This window comes from Rhinolophus sinicus, chromosome 1 (assembly GCF_057876585.1).
Source record: "Rhinolophus sinicus isolate RSI-liver-muscle chromosome 1, RSI-T2T, whole genome shotgun sequence".
Classification (NCBI taxonomy): Eukaryota; Metazoa; Chordata; class Mammalia; order Chiroptera; family Rhinolophidae; genus Rhinolophus; species Rhinolophus sinicus.
The window spans coordinates 22494516-22518060 of NC_142501.1; the positions used below are offsets into that span (position 1 = coordinate 22494516).

Below are 23545 nucleotides of genomic sequence, written 5' to 3' on the forward strand. Positions count from 1 at the left end.
CTACACAGGTTGGAAACTCTGAAGGTGGAATCAAGTTGCCACAATTGTTTTTCCAAGATCTAGCAGTCCCCACAGGACCTACCACATAGTAGGTACACCATAAATGAATGACCAATGGATGCATGATTTCATGAAATTTGAACAATGGATTAGATACCAAGGTGGTGCATTGTGAATAACAAAACTGGAGCTACATGTGAATTTTAGGGTACTAAGGTCACCAATGGAATGGTCAGTGAAGGGCTCCTTTAAAAGGACAAATATGGATCCTGTGCATTTTCTGCCTTTTTATTTATTTTTTTTTACCTCTACTGAATGCAGAGTAACTTTCACATTAATGTAACTAACATTTGTGATGCAATGATTGGCCCACATAGATCCTCTAATCTAGCCCCTCTTCTCCTAAACCAAATGAAGATTAACCATAACTAACATGAATCCCCTGTAAACACAGCATTCCAAACAGCAGTGATTGGCTTGGAGGGCTGGGCCAGGAATCAGGCAAACACTAGTTTTGTCTTGAGATCTGGGTATGATGTTGCTAAATAAATATCAAAAATAGCGACTCTGACATTTTCTGGTTAAACACTTTTCTCTCATTTATTTCCTGCAGACACTTCTACAGATGGATACAGAGATGGACACCTGTCACAGACCTTGTTCTCCTCCAGGAAACGTGTTTGCTGTTTTTCATGGCCATTCTATTTTAAGATTTGCTTTCAGGAATATTGAAAGAGGGACCGCTGCTGAGCTAACTTGCTCTGCCCAGCAAGGGGAAGGAGGTGACACGCATTTCTCTAGTCACTGTGGGAACTAACTAGAAATGTTTGCTTTGTGGGTTTTATCATGTTTCTTTTCATTTCTTTAACCTACTTGGATCCAGCAGGAGAGAACATTAATTAATCAACACAACAATGAACCTGTCCTCTGGAGAGAGAGAGAGATATACTTGCAATACATGTAGTGGTACATCTATTATATCAAATAAGCTGATTTACTGAGGTCTACATTTCTTGCTTATGTAGGTTATGTGAGGATAGGCCCTTTCAAATAATAGACATATTCCATAAAAATTAATTTAATTCCTGTTGGTATATAAAGACATTCTATTTAACTTTCGTGAGATTAAAAAAAAAATAGAGGCCGTGACTTTTAATATGTAACTGTGTTTTAGTATATTTCTGACCTGGGTATTATTCAAGGTGTTCCTGGTAAAATTGAAATTGAATCTGTGGCTATAAGACTTCTGTTAATGAGCGAAGTAACTGCCTTATCTTCGTCTCCCACAGCAGTGCTCCTCCTGCAAGCATTGCCCATGCTTTGGAGCTGGTGCAAGGAGGTTTGTTATCGGTCCATCATAAGATCAGCCAGGAATTGAGAGCAAGTATTTAGAAGCATCTACAGCAATGTGACAGGGCAATTCTATGTTTGTTGAATCTAATAATAAAGAATTGAGTTTGTGTTTTGAATGTCTTTTGTTAATTTTATTTTTCCAGTTAATTCAATGGTAGTCTATTTTACAAAAATATCAACCCACAACAGCGTATCAATTAAGAGGGGAAAAGGGTACTTTTTGAGAATTAGAGTACTCAGAACAGCAGGGTGCCTACTGTGCCAGGTCAGGCCAACCTGGACAGGATTTCAGCTCTTCCACATAGAGCTATGGGGACAAGTTACTTAAGCCTAATCTGCAAAGCTCACACGATGCTATCTGTATCTCAGGATCCTTGGGAAAAATCCGGGAAACACTGGCTTTCCTGTCAGAGAGCGCTTGGTTTCCCCAACTGTACAATGGACATCAGAATACCTGTGTCACAAACTTGTTGTAAGGATTAGAGCTCAGCACCTATTTGATGTCTGGCAAAAACACATAGTTGGCAGTTATTATTGAGAATTTCTTGCACATAGTAGGTACTTGAAAAATATTAGTTTTTGTTTTTTTCCTCACTTGTGTACAGGATCCTGAAAATGTTATGCCTAATGATCCTAGTCCAAACTCCCGAGTGACCTGGGGGCATCTCAGTTTGCCCACACCACATACAGACGCTGTACAGAATAATTTGGATCCTTTGAGAAACACTTTGCATACCTAGCCCATCAGTAGGGGCCCCTTGTGTACCAGTGGACGTTTCTCCTGTTATATTTTCATCTGAAAATATTCTCCTCGGGGTCGTCTCTGCATTAAATGAGATCAGACTGGCAGTGACACCGACAGTAATATCATAAGAATGCACACAATAGCCATTTTAGGTAATGAGGGAAAAAGTCAAAGAGATAATTCTCTTCTTTCACAAACTCCTAAACATGATGTGCTTTTCCACGCCATCCCTCAGGAAAAAAAAAAATTGCTTGAGGAAGTAGTTATGATGGATAAAAAGAAGACCAAAAATGTTCTAATCATTTTTGAGTTTACAAAACACTGATTTGATTCTTACAACACCACGACAGACCCTTCATTCCCACTTCATTGACAAATGCAGGTTGAGAAACTAAATGGTTTCCCAAGCATATATTGCTGGTGAAGGCATAACTTTAATTCAAACCCATTCCTTCTAACCCTCAAATCTACGCACAGAAAATACAGGTGAAGTAGTTATGTAAGAAAAAAAGAAGAGTATTTCAAGAGAATGTCCCAGCATAATAGTTTGATGTATAAAAAACTTTAAATCATGAATATAGGCCTTTGTGAAAGAAATACAATGGCAACCAAGAATGAATATATGGATGAGATGTGGGTAGAAAAAACACAGATGTCTATCCAAAAATAAAGAAGAGTATTAGGAAAAAATGTTCAAAGGACTATAGCTGTGGTCTAAGGCATAACTAGTTTCAAAAACCCACAGACACAAATGAAAAAAAAAAAAAAAAAAAAGCTGACAGACATTCCTAAATGACCCCAGGCTTAGAGAGAGAGGCAGGCTTTGAGGAAGCCAGACAACCCCCAGTAGAGCCCCAGCAAGCACCTTTAGCTGCAGAACTAACTTCACCCCTTGGCCTAGTTAACCATTCCGACTCAGGGGAGATTTCCAAAAAGCAAGGGAGAGATCACACTGGCAAAGAAATTTCTCCAGCTGCTGCCAGATGCCTGCAATCTCATCAGCCCAGTATTTGATCTTTCATAAGAGGTCAGTGACCTTTACAAGGGCAATACCTCAAACATTCTCAGACATCTGGACCTTTGTGTGGATAAATTTCAGGTCCTTGCTTGAAAGGAGGTTTTACAAGTAAAGGGAAGAAGAGAGGCGAGGCACACGGCATTAAAGGGAGTAAGGAAAGAATGAACCTTCTCAACAAAAGCTAGTGGTGGTGAAGGCAGATGTTGCCTTTTCACAATTTTGCCTAAGATTAACCCTCACTCTGTGAATAATGCATCCTCTAGAATACTTGTGTAGAAGGGGTATGTGTGTATCTGCACACACATGCAATAAGTAATAGTAACACTCAAGATCATTGCTAACATGTTTTGACTTTTTACCATATGCCAAGCACTGTGCTTTATACTCATTACTGCATTTAATCTTTACAGTAAGCCAATGGGGGTGGGTATGTTACTTTTCTTATTTAATAACTGAAGAAGCAGGTTTAGAAACTGATTTTCATACAGCTAGTAAATGGTACAGTAAGAATTCAAATGAGTCAATTCAATTCCAATTTAGTTACTACATTTGTGTACTAGACTTAAGCAATAATGTTTTCATCATAACACATACACACACAGCCAATATTTTAGACCCTGCAGCCAAAAAGCCAGAAACTCCAACCATTGAGTTTTTAATCTCCTGCTTTAACACAGACCAAGTGCACAAAAATGGACTAAGAAGGAAAAAATTCAGCAACGCATCTTCTGAAAAGACGGGAAACAAGGAGGGAAGAGTGAAAATGGAAGGATATAAACTTTAAGGGTAGAGTGTTTCCCAAAAGTAGAAATGAAACATAAGCACTTTCTGTATCTCTGAAAAAAATCAAAATGTAACCTTCTAAACTTTGAAGGAATTGTTTTAGGCTTAACAAAAATATACAACTTTGTTGTGGCTTTCTCCTAAATTCTGACAATACTCATATAAAATCCCTGGGCAGAAAAATGTGCACAGTATCAAGTTTTTATGGTTATTTACAATTCACCTATCTACTGCCAATTTGTCTGTCTCACAACCTTGTATATCTGTATTCTGTGCTTTTCAAACTTGAATAGGAGTGTCTTGTATATGTGAGAGTGCTGGGGGAGAGAGATAAAATAGTGCCTGGTACACAGTAGGAGCTCAATAAATGTTCTCTGAATGAGTCATTAAAGGACAAACATGGCAGCTCCATCTCAAATATCAGATTTACTCAAAGGTAAGCAAGTTAAAAAATTTTTTAAATAATAAAACCGTCACGATACATAATGGAACAGAATGTAAAATGTGAGTGAATTTCTAAGCTAAAACTCAAAGCTTCGTATTAAAAATGGACTTGCTTTGGTACGTGCTTAAGGTTACTCCACCCCCACCCCCCAGACTCTTAGGGAGTCCTTGTTCTCTCCTTCCCACCATTTTTATTACTTAGCTGAAAAATTTGGACAAGTATATGCGTATGAATGTGTGTATACATGTATTTATTCTGGATCATGGACCACTGACCTTCCTATTTTAAAGGCACTTTTAAAGGGAACTTTTTGTTTAACGTCATTTTAGAGAGAAATGATGCATCCTTCCTTTTAGCTTATTAGCAGATACAACAGTGGGCACCTAAGAACCACAGTAGCTAAAGGGTAATTGCCTGCTTCCTTTTCTCCTCTCTAAAACAATCATGCTGTGATTCACATTTCATGCAATTATTTGAACCAAAAACAAAAGAAAGACATTTTATTTTCCACCGCTTTTCATTTAACAAATTAGAAAAAGAAATGCAAAAATATCATCCTTTCAAACTCTTGCCCCCAACCATGACTCTCACCGGAAAGGGTTCTGAACACCAGACAGCACTAACTAAACAAATGTGGGCTCTATTGCTACTAGATAGCCAGGAGGCCATTTAGTGCACTAAAGTGCAGCGGAGGTTAGCCGTGTCGAGTGTCTGAAAGAATCTGGATACGTCGATGGCAGTGCTGAGTTAGTCAAGCAGAGAAGGAAGTACATGGTAACTGGAATATTTTGAACTTATTGATCCTGAACATTTCTTTAGAAAATAAATGAGTATCACAGATTCTTCATGGACCCCAACGGACATTTAGAAATAAAAAATCTTTGTCAACTTGAGGCCAAAGTGGTTAAAGAATTTGTCTGATGGCTAAAACACTCTTGAAATGATTCCAGGTACAGCCGTGGTGCAGGCATCCATTGGGACTTTAATAATGTCTACATTTTTTTTTTGCTAAAATTTCAAAGAAAAAGTTATTTTATTGTTCCACTGCACCCTCTGTTAACTTTTGATCCAACCTGGTAAGATATATCCATAGGATGGTGATAGAACATAAAACAAAATAAACTAGGGTTACACTCCAGGGTAAGATGGTGAGTGTTAAGGCTCTAACTCCAGTAAAGGAGAGGCTTTGTAAAATTTATTTCACTGTACGGCATGCAGGCACTAGCTGAGGAATATTTAGATTTATTCATAAAGTATGCTATGACATCATCACAATAATCTAACACATCTCAGCAATTTGGTTTTCCCACCTTAAACGTATATTACATTTATCGCTCCTAGGTGATTCTTGTATCGCTCTCTTAAGCGTCCTAAAAACATATTCAGTATGAATGCAAACTGATATTATTCATCCCAATTTCACCATTTGCATGGAAATACCCCTGAGGAGAAAATTCCACAACCCCCTGCTACTCACGGGAAAGGCTAACGCCTTTTTACTCACTCTTTCTGCTCCTTCATCGCAAGAAGGTGAGAAAATGGCATCTGACATGGCAGGGTGACAGGTCGAAAGGTCAAGGATCAATATAGTGATGTGCTTTAGGATGGTCGCTTGATTAAGTGAGCTTCATAAAATATTTAAGGAGGTTTATACTTACCACTTAGGAAATAGTAATCAAGTTAACAGAACACATCAATTCTCAACGTCTCCTTTTAATGTAAGCAAACACTACCATGTAAAATGTACTGTTTGAGGAACTCCACAAATACCTACATTTAATAGGAATTTTCACCCCGCATATTCAGTTTCTGCTGACCCAGAAATTATTATTAAAACTACTTGGAATTCTCCCACTGCATCATATTTAGGCAATGGTAGGAAGTAGCCCAATAACATGCTGGGTAGAAGAAGACACACATTTAGGTTGACAAAATCCACCACAGTTAATCCTCAAAAGTGAAATTTCTGCATCCTATAATCAAGAGTCGCTGGGCATTTGATTAAATACCCCAGGCATTTGGTCCCCAACCTATTTTCATTTCCCCCGCAACAGGCAAACAAGAGAAATTAGACCAAGAACCTGAAGAAACAAAGTGTGTACTTTAATACAGAAATGCTTTTACCTGCCATGCCTGCTGTGATCGAAATGGGCTGGGTTTTCAAATGTTAGTCAGCGTAACTCCCAGTTGGTGGCACTGGGAAAATGTAGCCATGCAGTCTTGCTGCTCTGTTTCTGTTCTTTAACTGTCAACTGGAATACAATAGAGAGTCAAAAGGAAACAAAAGAGAGACAGACCCAGAAAGAACCTGAAGGGTGACAACAAAGCATGCAAAGAAAACGATAACGAGTCAGACATTATGCTGGCCATATATGGCAACCCAGACTATTTTCACACTGAAGATAATTATGCTTCAATTAATTGTCACTTTTCCCCTCAGAAATTCATGATATTTTACAGACCACAACTTATCTAGTAGATATTCATCTTTGTAACGTTTTAGGAAAAATCATATGATGTGCTTAACCCAAAGAGAGAACAGCTACTATCATGTTACTAAGATGTGGATGAGATATATTTTACATATTGTGGGAGATTTTGGTATAAACATAAACGATGTTGAAAACAATAATATTTTTGGACTACAAAGACAGCACCTGATCACTGTGATGGATGATAGTGTATGTACCAAATAAAGAGGGCTAGATATTTAAGTATCTTCATATTGTATCTACAGGCCCTAGAACATTCCATAAATACAGCTCTTCCATTATCTCTTCATCGTCTTTTGTAATTTTTCTTTCTCATGTAGATGTTATATTTTCACAACAGTAAACACAAGGCTGCCACTTACCACAAAATCTTTATTTCTCATTTTAACTTCAGAACACTTCAAAGTATGCCATTGTTTTCGGTTTGCTCACATTTAAGAATTCACATGTCAAAAGTTAAACCTCATCAAAAGTTAGAGAATAGTATGCCTTTCCCCCCATAAAAATCATAATGTACATAATTTATCTTTTATTTAAATATGTTACATGCTTAATGAGTCATGCTTATCTAAGCTGCAACTGATGAAAAATAGTAAAATAATGTCATTAATACATAAAAGACATTAAGTAGCTTGGCTTTAAATGTCTCAAATTGGTCACAGTTTAGACAATGTATCTGAAGCTTTATATTATACGTTTGTGTGTCAAATTAATAAATGAAAACTTTCTTGGGGCTGGGAAATTGATAAATAAAATAAAATATAATCTAATCTACAGGACATGATAAAATCTTACCTCATCAGATGGAACATCCAGAATGTTGTATTTTTCATGTTATTTTATTAATAATACAGTATCAGACTTCTAATAGCCTTTCTTATTGAACTTTGTCCTTCACAATAATCAGTCAGGATATTAACAGGATGATCTAAAGTTAGAGTACAAATTGTAAACAATTGTTGTCGTTGGTTTGGCCAATCTGAAAATTTAGGAAAAAAGAATAAGAATTTTCCATTGGCCAGCAAAAAACACACAAATTAATATTAAGGCATTTCTATATGTTACCATGAACTTGCTAGCACTTTATATTTTAACTTTCTTATAATCAATTTTTGATCCCACAAAATATTAAAACTCAAATTATATTTACACCCAGATATAGCAAAATGGTAATTTGGTAATTTTCTACATTGAGACCTGAATTATCTTCCTTGATCAAATTCATTATAAAAATGACCAATTTACCATCTCACTTCACATGAAGAAGACAACACTGCAGAATGTGGGTCCCAGGGTAGAACAACCAAATGTTACCTGGGGACTGATGAATGTGCCAGAGCGTGGGTGAGTAACTTAAATTGTTCCAATTATTCTTTTGCTTACAAAACGATTCCTATACTCCCCATTATGAGTTCCAAAAACATACACTTGGAAGTAAGAACCATTAGCATACGTCATTTTATACTGCCAGACACCAACTCACAATAAATCTTTTACCTTGTAGAGAGATGGAACATCAGAGGGCTCATAATAGAATGAGTGATGCATAAAATGTTCTTCAGTTTACTTCCCCTGGGATTTATACTTCCAAACCTAGGAACACCGTCTGCCTGCATGGACGGAATGCTAAGCAATGCAGCAAAACAACCAATGCATTATGTATAGCTTTTTCACTTTGCAAAATCTAGAAGAAACTGCAAAATAAGTAAACAAATAAGCAAGTATATGTCTAACTATTCTGGCACAAGTTAGCTGGAAAAATACACTGTTTAAATAAGGAATATTAGAGATGGGCTCATATTTTTAAGTATGATTATGAAAGTAATGCTTTTTCTTAGAAGGTGAAGAACTACTGCATTCTTGGTTATAAGTTTAAGAGACTGTTTTATATTGTATAACACAAGTATTCCACAAGGAAATCACTAGATCTGAATTACAAGTAAAAGGTTGGTCAAATAGTCCTTTTTTTTTTTTCCAAAAGTACCCAAAGGAATAAAGAAAAGAAATGAATCTAAGAGAAATATATGAGAAAAATTTATATGCTCAAATTCTCATTCAATTTCATTTATTTTCTTGAAAAAATTGTCACTAATTTTTTAAAGGCATAGTTTTAAATCAAAATTGTTTCCAAACCTAAATTTAGCCTCCATTCCTTGTGTCATATTTCTTCAGGCATGAGAAGGAAAATCAATGCCCCTACTCACCTTTAGAAGAATTTCACTGCCAAGTCTCCATAGTGCTATGGAATCCAGTAACCCGTGGCTCAGTATTGATGTTTCTATGACACCTGTAGAAACAGCCTCTCCTTCCTTTCTAATAAAATATAGCAACAAAAATCGTGTAGTTTCTGAATGAATTAAACAGAGGCTATTAAACACAACTTCATCCTGTAAGGAAATGTGGTTACATTTCCTTAAAAAAAGATACTTTTGCCCGATTTTCCTGAGCCATTTAACAAATTTTTAAAAGTAATGTGAGCATGTATTTTTAAAGATAATTTGAATGTAGTTCTCTTTAGTACCTTGCAGCTAACTCATATATTACAGGCAGCATTTTTTTTAAGGAAATTGACAAATGGTAAATAAAGCCTATGAAACTTCGATTCCCAATTTAAAAATATCTCAAAACCGTTTTTGACTATGAAAAAACAAAATCATGCCTTTAAAGTCTAAAGTTTTGAAGAAATAGAGGACTTTTCGAGACAGTGGAGTAGAGTATATCAAATCCTAGGAGAGAGGGTAGGTTAACCTTTGGGTGTATTTTATTACATTCAAAGAGTTGGGAGAACCCGCAAAAGCCACCGACCTTCCACCTTTCCTTTGACAAATACAAGTGCAAACAAAAAATAAATAAATAAAGAAGAAGAAGAAGAAAGAAGTCATGTTTCCAGCATTCTTCACACACCTGATTTAAACCTGAAACATATTTGTTTCACCCTGGGCAGATTTCTTTGGGCATGTCTGAATTTATTCCCTGCAGCCATTCTGCACTGAGTGGAGTAACTATAGTTGGCAACCCACTCCATCACTCACTTCATCAGCCTGAGAATCTGCAAAATAAAAAAAAGCAGTGTTAAAAAGATTCCTTTTACATTTGCTTCTCCTGGTAGAATCCTAGAGAAGAAAACACAAAGCAGATTGTTTCCTATAACATATGTGACATCTTGGTTAAAAGTGACAAGGCCATGTTGCACTCTGACAGGTTTAGTGTTAAGACCTGACAGATATAAACCTGCAAGAACAACCTCCCTGCCACAGATATTTAAGCTCATGGCAAAACTTTGATTTGATAGTCCCTTGATTAGCTTGTGCAACAGAGTGCTACTGTCTTTCAAGTTCATTATAAATCATGCTGTTCTTCACATTACTGTCAATTTAAGCTCTCGTTTCACTAAAAGGGAGGCATTTTAACCGCTCATCAAACCTGTGCACATTTTTGAGTTAAAGATTTGGATCAATCCAAACTCCAGCTCTCAAGGGAGACGTTCCATTGTTTATCAGGCCATGTCTACACTGGCTGAGCAAAGCGCTCTGTTCAGAAGGAGAAGCGCCTTTGGCAGCTAGAGTCCACATAGCTGACCCATGGATGCTCGGGCAGGCTGTCTTCACCTAATCACACAATGAAATAACTAGGCATTTGATGAAAATGACCCATGACGACCAAAACACATGGCGTGATTGTTGTTGTTCTAATTTATTTACATGGTAGTCATTTAGAACGTAATTCAAAGAACCTATTAAAAATAATAAGACTGCTTACATTTTACAGGCAATGATGAATATGGGTATCAAAATAGCTGATAACTCAACATTTGTTTAACCCAAGTCATTATTTTTTTCTAAACAAGACGGTGGTGGCACAATTTTAAAGCTCAATATTCTTTCCTAACTTGTCTAAGTTAAGCTTACACCTCTGATCTTATATTTATGAGAGAAAAATTCTCAGAGTTCAAATAACTGAAAAGATGATTTGGATCTCACCAAAACATAGGTCAAAATGATAATTGATATTTTGGAGGAAATATTTACACTCTTCCCACTTGTACAATTAAGATTTAGTAACACTGTGGGTGCATTCTATTCTGGGGACAGTACGATGCCCTCAAATCATCCTGAGCATTGAGATCCTTTTGCCAAATTTTATAATAAAGAGTTTAGCAAAAATGTTCTCCTAAGAGGTATGAAATTATAGGCTTCCCCCTTCTTCCACCCAAACGTACTCATACTGTGAAATAATAGATACAACACTAATCACCTTTGGAATTTTGCCAGGCTTCCTCTATCTATGAGCTGGCAGAATTGGACCAAATTTCCATGAAGGAAGAAAGCTTCTCTCACCCCCATGGATACCCTCAGAGGGTGTCAGAGAGCACTCATTCCAACTCTTTGAAGAAAGCAGGGGTGAAGACTTAAATGTGTCAGAGTCTATCAGAATTGTGCTTTACGTGCTACACTTTACCAATCTCACCCCTAAATAAATTTGCTACGTTCAACTCCAAAAACCCCAGTTTCCCTAATCACTTGGACTTTGCAGTCTGGATTATCTCCCATTTTTTTGCCACTTCCACCTTCAGATTTTCAGGATAGTGGTCAGTCTGCTTCTATTGAACAAGGGTTCAATTTAGATGCTAAATTTTCTTTTGCTAGGAGCAAAATTCCACCTTCAGACTGAGTCACGGCAATACATTAGTTGAATAACTTTTAAATTACCACTCGAACTCTAAAACTGAAATAAATCTAGGTGACCAAAGAATTGCTCTGTTTAGCAAAGTCCAACGAAAATAAACCTCATCTATTATTTTCCTCTTCCTTTACGAGGCCCTAAGAATGTCTACATATAAAACCACTGTCTATTTTTGCCACATAATGTTTGAGCACCTCACGATGACGATGATGACGACGATGAGACAGCAAATACCCTTATGGTCCTTACTATGTGCTGTTCTCAATGCTTTATGTGCGTGACCTCATTCGATCCCCATGACAACCCTATTAGGTAAATACTATTATTTCTCTTTTACAGATAAGGAAATAGAGCCACAGAGGCAGCAAAGAACTTGCCCCAGATCACACGGTGAGAAAGGGGTAGAGCTAGGATTTGAATTCAGGCAGTTTAGCGCCGGAGTCTATCCTTTCCCATTGCTTCTCTTCCTCTTCCCCGGCTATAACAACCAAACTGATGTCATCAGGAATGGAGATTTACATTGGCTCTTTCTTTCCTATATGAGTAGAATTAATATGCCTGGAACTGAAATTTTACTCTATGAACTATTCTGGCACTTGCGCTCATGTTTTTCTGCTACTTACAGGCATCTTCGTCCAGAGTAAGCCAGCATCTCCATCTTTCAGAATAAGTTAGATGCACTCAGAAGCAAAATGGATTCTCGCTGATGATCATTGCAAGATACCATTTCATCTTTAAAACTTAAATTCTCAAAGATATTCACTGAATATGGAAAATATCAAATAAGACAGGAACTGCAAGAATAAAAATGATTAAATAGGGCCTCTGAGTAGAGCACGTACGTCACTGTTGACTCATAAAACCAGGCCTCCTGACGTCAAATCCTGACACTACCTTTTGCAAACTGGGCCAGTTAGTTTATCTCTCTGTGACTTAGTTTCCTCATCTATAAAATAGGAATAAAAAAAGTACGACCACATAGGGTTGTGAGGATCAAATACACAAATCCATTTAAAGTGCTTAACCTAATGCCTGGCACATAGTGAGCACTCAACAAATATATATGCTTTTGTTATTATTACGTGCAGTTTCTATAAGACTCGCCTCCAGCTGCAACTAAGCACTAACAATCAAAATGTTGCCATTTTGGTATGAAAATATTAATGGAGTTTAGGAAAATTGGTTGTGGTCACAGGAAAATCTTTCAGTCCAGGGAAAATGTGGCTTTAAAAATTCACTGTGACAATGTCACCACATATAATTTCATCCCCCTTTATTTTGCAAGCACACAGGCAAATCACAGAATATGTCAGAACTACCTAAAACATCATCAGAGCGTACAATGTTGTCAGACATTCCCCTCAAGAGCCAGGAGTAGATTTTTCTATAAGGTTAGATTTAAAGCAACACAAAAGGATTGCTTGCTTAATTGCTTTTTTTTTAAAATATCATAATCCAGATGTCTGCACAGAGTTACTGAAGTGAAATTGACCTGGACGGCAGGGATGCAATTTTAACAACTGTGCAATTCAACTGTAGTAAAACTGTCCATGCATTCAGCTTATCTGTTTTTTTCCTTTGCTCCCTTCCCTTCTCTATTTTCTAAAAGCTTAGGCTTATGTTTAAGTGCCAACTCTTTCAGGCCACATGGGTGACTTAGAAATGGCTGCTTAGGAATCTGAAATAGAAATTTCCATCGCAAAAAGAAAGTAATGCAAGTACTAAAAGAAAATTACTCGCTGAATGCCCACTTTGCACTGAGCTATTCGGTAAGTGTTATATAAAGAGAAAGAAACATATTGAAACCGTCTTTCCTTTCCATTTGAAAATGGACACACGATTATGAGACCGAGGAGTCTAGAAGCCCAGCAGGAGAACTACGAAGAAGCTATTCGAGGCAAAGCTCACACTTTTGCCTGGATAGTCCCAGGATGCACTGAACTGCCTTTTTGTGGTCCAGGGTCCATGGGTCTTAAGAACCACCTTGTCCCCAAAGCATCTGGCACTGAGTAGGGGAACCTTTGCCTCATTCCCAGTGCCTCGAGGGGGCATATTCTTTGGCAATCCTGAGGGTAAGGAAGCTTTGATATATAAAGTAGCACCTTAATCAAGAATTAAAATTTTGAATAGAAGGGTCAGTGTGTAGCCTCATTTGGTATAAAGAGAATAGACAGAAAATGGAACGGTGAGACAAAGCGCACAATCCTACATCTGTACCTGTGAAAGCTCACCACTGTCAACATTCAGAAGGCACAACTTACAAACTCACAGACCAGCAGACTGCCATTTTGGAATAAGCTTTTAGCAATAATCAGCCTCGGCTTCTCTAGATGAGCATGGTACATTCCAGAAATACTCATCTGCCTCAAATATCATCGAATGAGGAGCGGTTCTAGGATTAGAACTCATGGAGGTAGAAGAAGTTAGTTGATGTGTTAGAAAAGAAATACATTTCCTGATAGCAACTAAATTATTAGGAGGAAAATGGAAGGGCCAGAAAACACACAGACTTCTACTGGCAAGCGAATGTCAACATCATCAACTGGGAATTACCTACCCAGACGATAAGAGTCATGAAGAGGAGATGCTGTACGGGTTCTCACGGCCCCTGTTCAACCAAGAAGATGTGGAGAACAGGGCCCGTGAGAACCCAGACAGCATATCTGGTTTCTTACTTGAGATGATGAGCCATTGTAGCAAAAGAAATGGGCCGTTTCATCAACATTGTGGGAAAGTTAGCCCATGCGCAGGCTTTCTACCTGCAAGTACCGTTAAGTCCACTGAGCACAGTGCCAGGCACAAAACTGTCCTGACAAGCAATGTTCTTATTTTCTTATGGCAGTCTTATTTTTTCTCATTGCCACATGTTTGTGTCTCACTTAAGGCTGCTTACATCCTTTAACCTGAGTGATTTAAAAAAGAATTATACTTATTTCGTATCCTATATAAGTGCCAACAAATGCCTTTGGCTCCTCAATACCAAATAATCTCCAAACACCAAATGGAAAGTAAAAAAAAAAAGAAAGAAAAAGAAAAAGATCAGATGTATGAGTGGTCCTCACTGGCCACTCCGCAAACCTGCTGTCATTTGTCATTATCCTTTCTTTATAATTCCCCTCACAAATTCAACCCAGGTGACTTGGTTCTTAACAAAAAGAATGTGAATTAATTCTGATCATAAATTTTAATGAGGCAACACTTCAGATACTCTCAGATGCTCCAAATGCAAAATTTATTTTCTTCTGTGGTGAAACTGGAAATGCCTTTCGTAGGAAACCTTGGTTGTTTCATCACTGCTGTTGTCGACAAAATGAAACAATTTGCATATCAGTAATGTCAGAGGGGACAGAACTGGAATCTCAACCTTCCCATAGTCTTACCACCATTCCTCCATTACCCATTTCTCATTCCCTTTTGTTCGCAAGTTTCATAATTTCACAGCATTACTGGTTGTGTCGCATGACATCAAGCTTGATCGTGCCATTATGCCTGATTGTTCAAAATTACGCTCGTCCCAGAATGTTGACAGCATTCCTTTCAACCTTTTCTCTTGGTTTTGTAAATGGCAGTGTCATACGTAAAGCATGATTATTTCTAGGGCCACTCATTCAATTCTTTGAAGACTGGACTCCACATTAAAAAAATGTTCTCCCAATTTTCTGCTGTTCTCTCTGTCCTCAGTATATGTGACATATCAGAAATAATTATAAGGGGCTTAATAAATATAGGAGACATTTCTCTTTAATATTCCAGAATGGATGAGTGCTGGATGGCTTTGTTGTCAGCTTTATTCTAGTGGGAAGTTAGCATTCAGCATCAGCAATATCTCATGAAAAAGCAGAGGCTTGCCCTAGTGTTTTCAATTTCTATTTCTGTGAATCCAGCCTGACTTTTCGGGCACTGTTTGTTCCTTACAGATAATTATTAATGGCAAAGGCTCTTCTTCCTTGGAGGTGTCCCTCACCTTCTTGTGCCCCTTTTCATATGAGCATATTCTAGGCAGTGACTTTTCTATGTCACTTATTAATATCAGGGCAGCTTGTTTAAAAACAGGTTTCTGGTTAGAATGTAACTAAAGCTAGAGGTGATGATAAAACCTTGCGTTCAGAGCTCTCTTTCATTTCACACTCTCTTCTGAGAATGGGCACTGCCTGTTCTTTTCATCAAAGGCAGAAAATCTGTTTTGTATCCAAGGTAGATGGAAAATGCCCACACCTATAGTTCCTTTCAAAGCCTACTATTCTCAAATACGGTAAAAAGCTATTACAAAGGGTCCTGCTCTCTCACAGTCTTGGCTGTATTGTAGGATAAATAAAGTCATCTCTCTACAAAACGATGCATTCTATGCACCTCTCCCGGTGGATGGAATGCAATCTGATATTGGGGACATTATCCATGTTCACTTATAATCAGGATGGCAACACACTTTCTGAATCTCTGATTTGTTGGTTGGTATTTGCTCCTCTGCAAGCTCTAGAAAGAAACTCCGCCAGATGGACTTACAAGTGAAGAAGCCCAAGGACCTCTGAAACCTCCTGACACAAAGTCTGGGGGACAAGTTTCTGAGATGGCTGTCACTTGATGGAAAAAGTTCTTGACTTGGACAGATGGAATGGGGTTTCTTCTCTATCACTTATTAGCCATGTGGCTTTGAGCCACTTACGCTCCCTGAGGCTTATTTTAGAAAATGCTGGTAATAATATCTTTTGAGGCTTATATAATAAATTGGACAATGTATGTTGACAATGAAAGCATTGGTTCATAATAAAGCATCATACAAATGCTTGGCATAATTTTTCTCAAATAACGACCTATGGCTAATGAACAATAAAGGCAAGACCTTGGATACCACACAGAAATCCAGCGGGGAGAAAAACCCATGCACAGTATAATGTTCATTCAGCACTTGGAATAGGGAATTTCTTCTAAAGAAAAATTGCCATTACTGAAATTTAATCTTATGTATATATCATCTATAAAGGTGACCAATTTCCAATGAATGATAATACAGTAAAATACTTAGAACTAAATACAGAGTAGACATAAATGAGTAGACACTTCTTAATAATTCAGGAAGCATTTCATTGTCTTATCGTACTTACAGGTCGTAATTATGATTATCAGCGGCTAATTTACTAGAAAAATGGATGGAATCCAAATGACTCCATGATGTAACTGAGAATAAATTTTAGGAATTAGTCCATGCATGTATTTTTAATACAGTCACACGTCTCTATTTCAAAAATGTCGTATCACCTCAATAATTCTAAGTTATCTGACCTGTGCTTTTCAGTGATTTGTATTCTCTCTGAGGGGATGGTAGGCACAGCAGAAAATTCCATATTCTAACATAGCACCAAGTATGATGCCCAAACATAATGACTTTTGGGTGGTACTCAAGGCTGGGAGTTCTCCTTGTCCGGTTCTGACACTCCAGGTTTGGAAAGAGCTGCAGAGGTGGGAAATAGGGAGGAAATAGTAAGCTCCGTCCTCACTAATTGATGGGACTGTCAAAAAGGATGAAATGAACTAAAATTTGAGGAAGACTTTGTAACATATGGCACTAGAGAAATCTAAAGTGTTGCTATAATTATTACTATTAATAGTCATACTCAGTTCGCAATGGATATGTTATATATAGCTTGAAAGAAGAGTTCTTTTTCAAATGATAGTACATTTATTCCTCTATCATCCAATTCTTGCTTTCTCAGCTTATCTCTCAGCCAACATGAGTGACATGTATAGTCTATTCTTGTTTTCCTCTGTTTTTGTCACAGTTTGACACAGTTGGAATAGATGGAAAGATCATGCAGAGAATAGAGCTGCCAGTGAATTTGGAAATTTTTAAAATAGCTGTCTCTGAATAGTAAGGTACAAAGTTTTCTGCACATAGAAGGTTAAAGATGCTCTTTGTTAATATGACTAAAAGTGTGTTGTAATTATTGTAGAATGGTAGAATATTCTGAAAGCTCAACATGAGACTACTATATCTGCTAGGATGCCATTGTCACAAAAGGCAGATACATGTCATAATGATCTCCAGTCTGAGCCTGGCCATCTGAATTGTCTCTTTGAAATAAATAAATCTGTGTATGTGTATGTGCATACATGGGCCCTTATGGTTTCATAATTACAAACACACAGAGTTATACAAAAATTATGCCGCAGTAAGAACCAAGGATACATTTGGCAGAGTGCTACAGAACTCGACCAGGTTATCAACAATCATTTGTTAACCAACTAAAAGTAAAACTAGATTAATAAAAGTAGATATTCATTTCCCCACCATGGGAAAGGCTGTTTTCATCTCCTTAATTAACAAATACAAACATCTTTGGAATATGTATTTCTATAAGCACAATGCAGTGCTTAAAGTGGGGAGGGGACAAAAGTATAAAGTGGTTATATAATGAGTAGTACTTTAAATGAATGAGGGAGATTTACATCTGCTAGCATGGAAGGAGGATCTCTCTCTCTCTCTCTCCCTCTCTCTCTCTCTCTCTCTCTCTCTCTCTCTCTCTCTCTCCTCTCTCCTCTCTCCTCTCTCTCTGGTCTCAGTCAGGTTTCACACACACAGAGCCAAGTACATGTGTAGAAGATGTATACAAAGACAAGGATCAATCTGGTAACAGATGTTCTATGTGGGAATGGAAATAGAAATGGGAAGGGAGGGGGAGGAGGTGGGGACTCTTTAAATTTCAGTAGGATTGCTATTACTTTTGCAATTCATTTTAAAAGATAAGAAACATAAGTTACGACACCTATATTCAGGGAATATTGAAGGTAATTACAGGGCGTCCTTTGTTGGTCACACAGCTCTATAGAAAAGGTACTTTTTAATTTACATCGAGAGCACCTTTTCTGGCATATGGCCACTGACCCATCACAAGTACCTCCAAAGCTTCATCCAGAAAACGATGCCTACGATAACCTCAAATCTAAGGAGTCGAAAATATTAGTAAATCCATCCTGCTCCTTAGCCCACAGTCACAGCTGAGGGTTATCCTTCGTGTTTTTAATAGGACAGTTTTAAAGCACTAGAGAAAAAAATCGCACCCTACATATGAAAAACCTATCCATACCTGCTTACCATATAAAACCCCCACAGGCAGCAGTTTCAGAACATGGGCTCAGGTGGGAGCACGCACCGCTTTCCCCGCTGTCCAAGGCACCGATCTTTATCCCAATATCAGTGCAGCTAATCTGGGATCCTTTAAAATAACAGAGCACAGGGAACTAAGAATCTTAAAAATTGGGTCTGATATTGTGTCCACGGTGTAATAGACTTATCTGTTGGTGTACAGGGTCCTTCCTGTTTGTTCAAAAATATGTCTCTGCATGAACCAGGCAGTTTGGTCAGGGTAAGAGCATAAGATGAGTCATCATCTACTCACTCGTCTCAAGAAACAATTGTACAAGCAGTAACTTCAAATATGAAAAGATCTTAAACATTATTCATATTTTCTACCTTTTGAAGAACTCATGCATTTGCCTTTGATTTAACCTAAACTTTTACTCACTATGGGAGCATTAATCTTTATGTACACCACTTTAAAAATCAAGAGTTACTAGTAAAAGTAATGAGTTAAATGGGGAGTTGGCTGACTATGACCAGTGGGACAAATCCAGCCTGCCGCCTATTTGTGTAAATAAAGTTTCAATAGAACACGGTCATGCTGATCTATGTTTTATCTTAGACTGCTTTTGAGCTACAACAGAAGAGGTGAACAGACACAATAGAGAATATGTTAATTAAAATTGGATGATATACTTAAAAAAACAGAATGAGCCTATTTGCCTATTTTCCATTTTGGTGTGTTCCTTTTGGAAATCTATTTCTGTAGGATATTCTAAGAGTGACTTCTTAAGGAATGTGTGTTTGTTCTCTCTTTGATACCAGGAAGAACAAAAAGAGATAGTGAATAAATAGTATTGTGAAACATAGGTAGCGGGAATATAAATTAGAAATGGAGTGACTCTACAAGTAATGGTTTTTATTCTGAACTTTGCTACTTCCTGCACACCCATCCGGGCCAGGTGCTGAAGTGTTGGTGTGTGTGTTGGTGGTAGGAAGAAAGGCTTGAACTGAATGATTAGGATAATAATGGAGTTTATTTAACCAGTCTTTGGGAATGTTCGTAATGTGAGAACTGCCCCAATTCCTGAATTCCCAATTTTATCCTGGAAAGAATTTGCCCTCCCGCCAAAAAAAAATTGCTTAAGCTAAGTTTTTGCAAAATATTTGCATGGAGGGTGATACTGTGTAGCCTACTGCCAAAGATGCTCCAAAATAATTATGTGAGGCAAGTTGGCTGGGCTTATTTGGCATTTTATTAACAAAAAATAAACCTCACTCTTCTTTCTGAGAAAAGAGCATTGAAGTATTTTTGAGGACAGCAAAGTTCAGTGTGCTACTTCTTGGTATGAAATATATATATATATATATATATATATATATATATATATATATATATATATATGATAAATAATGCGTTAAAAATCTTTTCTCTGGCATGGTAACTGACCACCCTGGAAAAGCCATGTTTTAGGCATGTGACTGAATATATATCACGTCCAATATACCTTTAATTTTAAAAATCAGAGAGAAATAATGTCATAAAATATTATCCTAAGAGGATTGATCTGGAAATTGAGAAAACAGATTCTTGTGATGCTTCTAAACTAATTATGGTGTAATTATGGTGCAATCCAATCACTTAGTCTTTTTTGAATTTCAGCTCCTTTGTTGGGTAAAGTATAAAGTATAGATGTTGGGGGAGAAAGTAAAATAAAGATACTTGTATATTTGTGACTGAGTTACTGTTCAGAAGGAATGAAAGGTAAAATTGAATTAAAGCCAAAGGCTATAGATAGATATCGATATCTATTAATGTATCTATCTATCTCCTTAAATGAACAGTTTCCTGACTCAGTCGTCAGCGGTGGAACTGACAAAGATCTTTTCTGTTCTGTACTAAGTTCTCATACAAATTAGAGCAGTCTATAGTTAATGCAATTACAGGAATAAGCACAGGGTTTGATAAGGATAGTTGGGATGTGGAAATATATAAAGGAAAGGTTCATGGAGGAGGTGATACGCTTGTGTTGACTGACCTAGGGAAGATTAGAAGCGAGCCAGGGAAGAGAAGGGGGAATGATTTAGAGGCAAAGGAGAGATAAAAGCAAAGACATGATACGGTATATATGCACAATTCCCAGCTGCCATGTATTGTTGGAAAGCGCAGCTTAAAACAGGAAGTAGTTAGGGATAAAATCAGAGAGAGGCAGGAAGTAGCTAGCATATTTAAGGCTAGAATTTAAGTTGGGACTATTTTGAATTTTATCCAGCAGGGTGGGAAAACAAAAAGGGGTTGTTGTTTTTTTAATTGTTTTCTTCTTTCTTTCTTTCTTTCTTTCTTTCTTTCTTTTTTTTTTACAAGAGGGTTTTAAGCTTGCAAGGCAGGTTTACTCTGGGTTGTATGTACGGTGTGTATTTGACAGTGACAAGGCTGGTAGCAGAAAGATTATTTCTGTGGTGCAGACGCCCAAATAAGAGATAAATCAGTGTCTGGCAGAAGTTCTGAACTATAATAGTGGCAGTAATCATGGGCATTATAGATTGGTTCAAGAAGTATTTAGGATGGAAGATTAGCAGGTCCTGGTAATGGGACTGATGTGGAAAACAACAAAAGTAGGATAAGAGAAGCCCAAAATGACCCTTAGAGTTCTATTAGGTTTGTGCAAAGATAATTACAGTTTTTGCAATTATTTTTAACCTTTTAAACCGCAATTACTTTTGCACCGATCTAATAATTTGGGTGAATGACTGGCCAGTGGATTCACAAAATGACATAGAGAGCACAGATGGAGAAGCCAGGTTAAGGGGAGGTTGGTTTACACGTGTCGGGTTGAAGGGTACTCAGTAGACATGACAGGCAGTTGGATATTGAAGTCAGATTTGCAGAAAGAGGATTTGTTCTACATATAAAGTTTATGAGTAACTGTAAATCATGACAGCGGATGAGAGTTCAGAAGGAGAGTGTGGAGGTGAGAAGAGCAATGGGCTGAGTAGAAGCCCTGGGGAGGAGGAAGAAAAGGTGATAAAAGAGACAGAGAAGGAATGATTAGAGGATGATCTGGTGAGTATTGTGCCAGGGAAGCCTGGGGAGCAGAGAACTTTAAGAAGAAAGGAGTGATCAATGGGGCCAAATGTGCAGAGAGATACAGGAAACACCCCAACGCCCTCAATTCAAGAACCATCAGTTCAGTTGTGAACTGAAAGCAGGTGCCATAAGCTGGGAATTGTAAAGTGGAGACAAGGAAATAAGCAAAGTGCATGTAGATCAAATTTTCAAGAGGTTTGAATGAGATGGGGAAGAGAGAGATCGGCTGGGACCAGAACAAGGGACAGGAGTTTTAGGACAGGAGCAACACAGGGACATCCACTGGAACAGATGGCCATCTGTGCCTGAGTGCCAGCCCAGACCATAGCCAACTCTGCTATGGCTCCATCGGTGGCTGTTCCACCATTCCTTTCCCATTTTTCATTTCTGTTGTTCTACCACATTCACATTTGGCAAACTTTATGGGCACTTTGCCCTGGTCCTAGCCAGGTTGGTTCTTTAGCAAGGAAACATGGAATATGACAGAGTTAGATTCATAACTTTCTTATTATATCTGTGGAAATCAGAGACAGGATAGCTTTTTTCTTAAATAATTACTGTCTTTTAAAAATCTCTTCAACTCCTATATAAGTCCTGTTGGTCGTTACCAGAGTGCTTATACTTTATCTTATAATAATGCTTTTACAATAGATGTGGAGGCACATTACGAGACATCAAACCTGAGATCTGATTTACTGGAAGCTGGCAATTATATGTGCAGTGGGTTTTCTACAGTTTAGAATCTCCTACACTAGGAAGGGACGGCACAGCACAGTTAAAAGAGGTTGGATATGTACAGATTTGAGATTTTCCTGGCTCTGTCACTACCTAGCCCTGTGACCTTAAACTAGTCCCTTCTCCAAGTTCTGCTTTCATTATAACTTTGAAATAAAGTGCTTCCCTTTGATGGTTTCCTCTTCTAGAATTTCTAGCTAAAGGAAAAAACAAGATTGAAACTGCAGCTACATTTTCTAAGATGTAGAACATTACATCAAACTACATTTTGTGGATATTGAAGCAAATATTGAGCAGTTCCAAAGTCATAAAATTATTGCATATATCTTGAGAAATGCCTACTGGTCATAAGTAGAAAAGATAGCTATACACACAGTCTTTTCTTTTTTCAAATCAAAAGCTCATTTGAATCACACAATATTTTTCTTCCCTTTCAAAGTCCAATACCAGGTGTTTGATGACAAATCAAAGCAGGATTGTTCCAGCCATAGTACACATGCCAGTGTCTCCAAAAGCAAAGTCAGAACGATAATTTCTGGAGACAAATGATTCATTTCTGTTTCCGCTCGATTCACTGGAAGAACATAACCACAGTTGTGACAATCTGAGGTGCAGTAAAACATAGTATATGGCTCTGCTTACCACACAGACAGCAGTTTCTCTCTGTAGTGTCTCCCTAGACAACATGGAATGAAATGATCTCAGAGAACTCTGGTGTGTGTGGTGGGGCAGGGGGGAGAGTTAGGACACTAAAAAGTGCTTTTTAGCTTTATGTAACTATAACTAACATATACTTTGTGATCCTGGAAATAAAATGAAATAAATCAAAGTGCAAAGAAATAACCTCATTCTCTTTCTTCTTCATTACAGAGACATAAGGAAAAACATGCCATGTTTGGTCCTTCTAGGATTTCCTATATACCCTCACTGAGTCTTGCTCTACCTATAATTTTTCCACCAAAGAAGCAAAATCTTCAAGCAATTTTTAATTCATTTCTATCCTTTACTGTTTCTGAACTCTCCTTCTATACTGCTGAATTTTGTTGATGTTATTTTGTTTGATTATTTCCTTCACAACTAGTCAATTTACCACCTTTTTTACATCACAGCCACAGTTTCAGTCCAGGA

General features: G+C 37.6%; 2 long non-coding RNA genes across 2 annotated transcripts in view; both read right to left on the reverse strand.

The window, feature by feature from the left end:
- The window catches only part of LOC109447596 (uncharacterized), a 64344-nt gene extending 55187 nt beyond the window's left edge, over positions 1 to 9157 (reverse strand). The window contains exons 1-4 of the long non-coding RNA XR_002137390.3: positions 9041 to 9157; positions 8334 to 8446; positions 7632 to 7815; positions 6469 to 6596 (exon numbers count right to left, since the gene is read on the reverse strand). This is a non-coding gene — a long non-coding RNA (uncharacterized LOC109447596). The remainder of the gene's footprint in view (positions 1 to 6468; positions 6597 to 7631; positions 7816 to 8333; positions 8447 to 9040) is intronic.
- Positions 9158 to 9740: 583 nt separating this feature from the next.
- LOC141570154 (uncharacterized) overlaps positions 9741 to 23545 on the reverse strand; it is a 28469-nt gene continuing 14664 nt past the window's right edge. The window contains exon 3 of the long non-coding RNA XR_012494066.1: positions 9741 to 9885. This is a non-coding gene — a long non-coding RNA (uncharacterized LOC141570154). The remainder of the gene's footprint in view (positions 9886 to 23545) is intronic.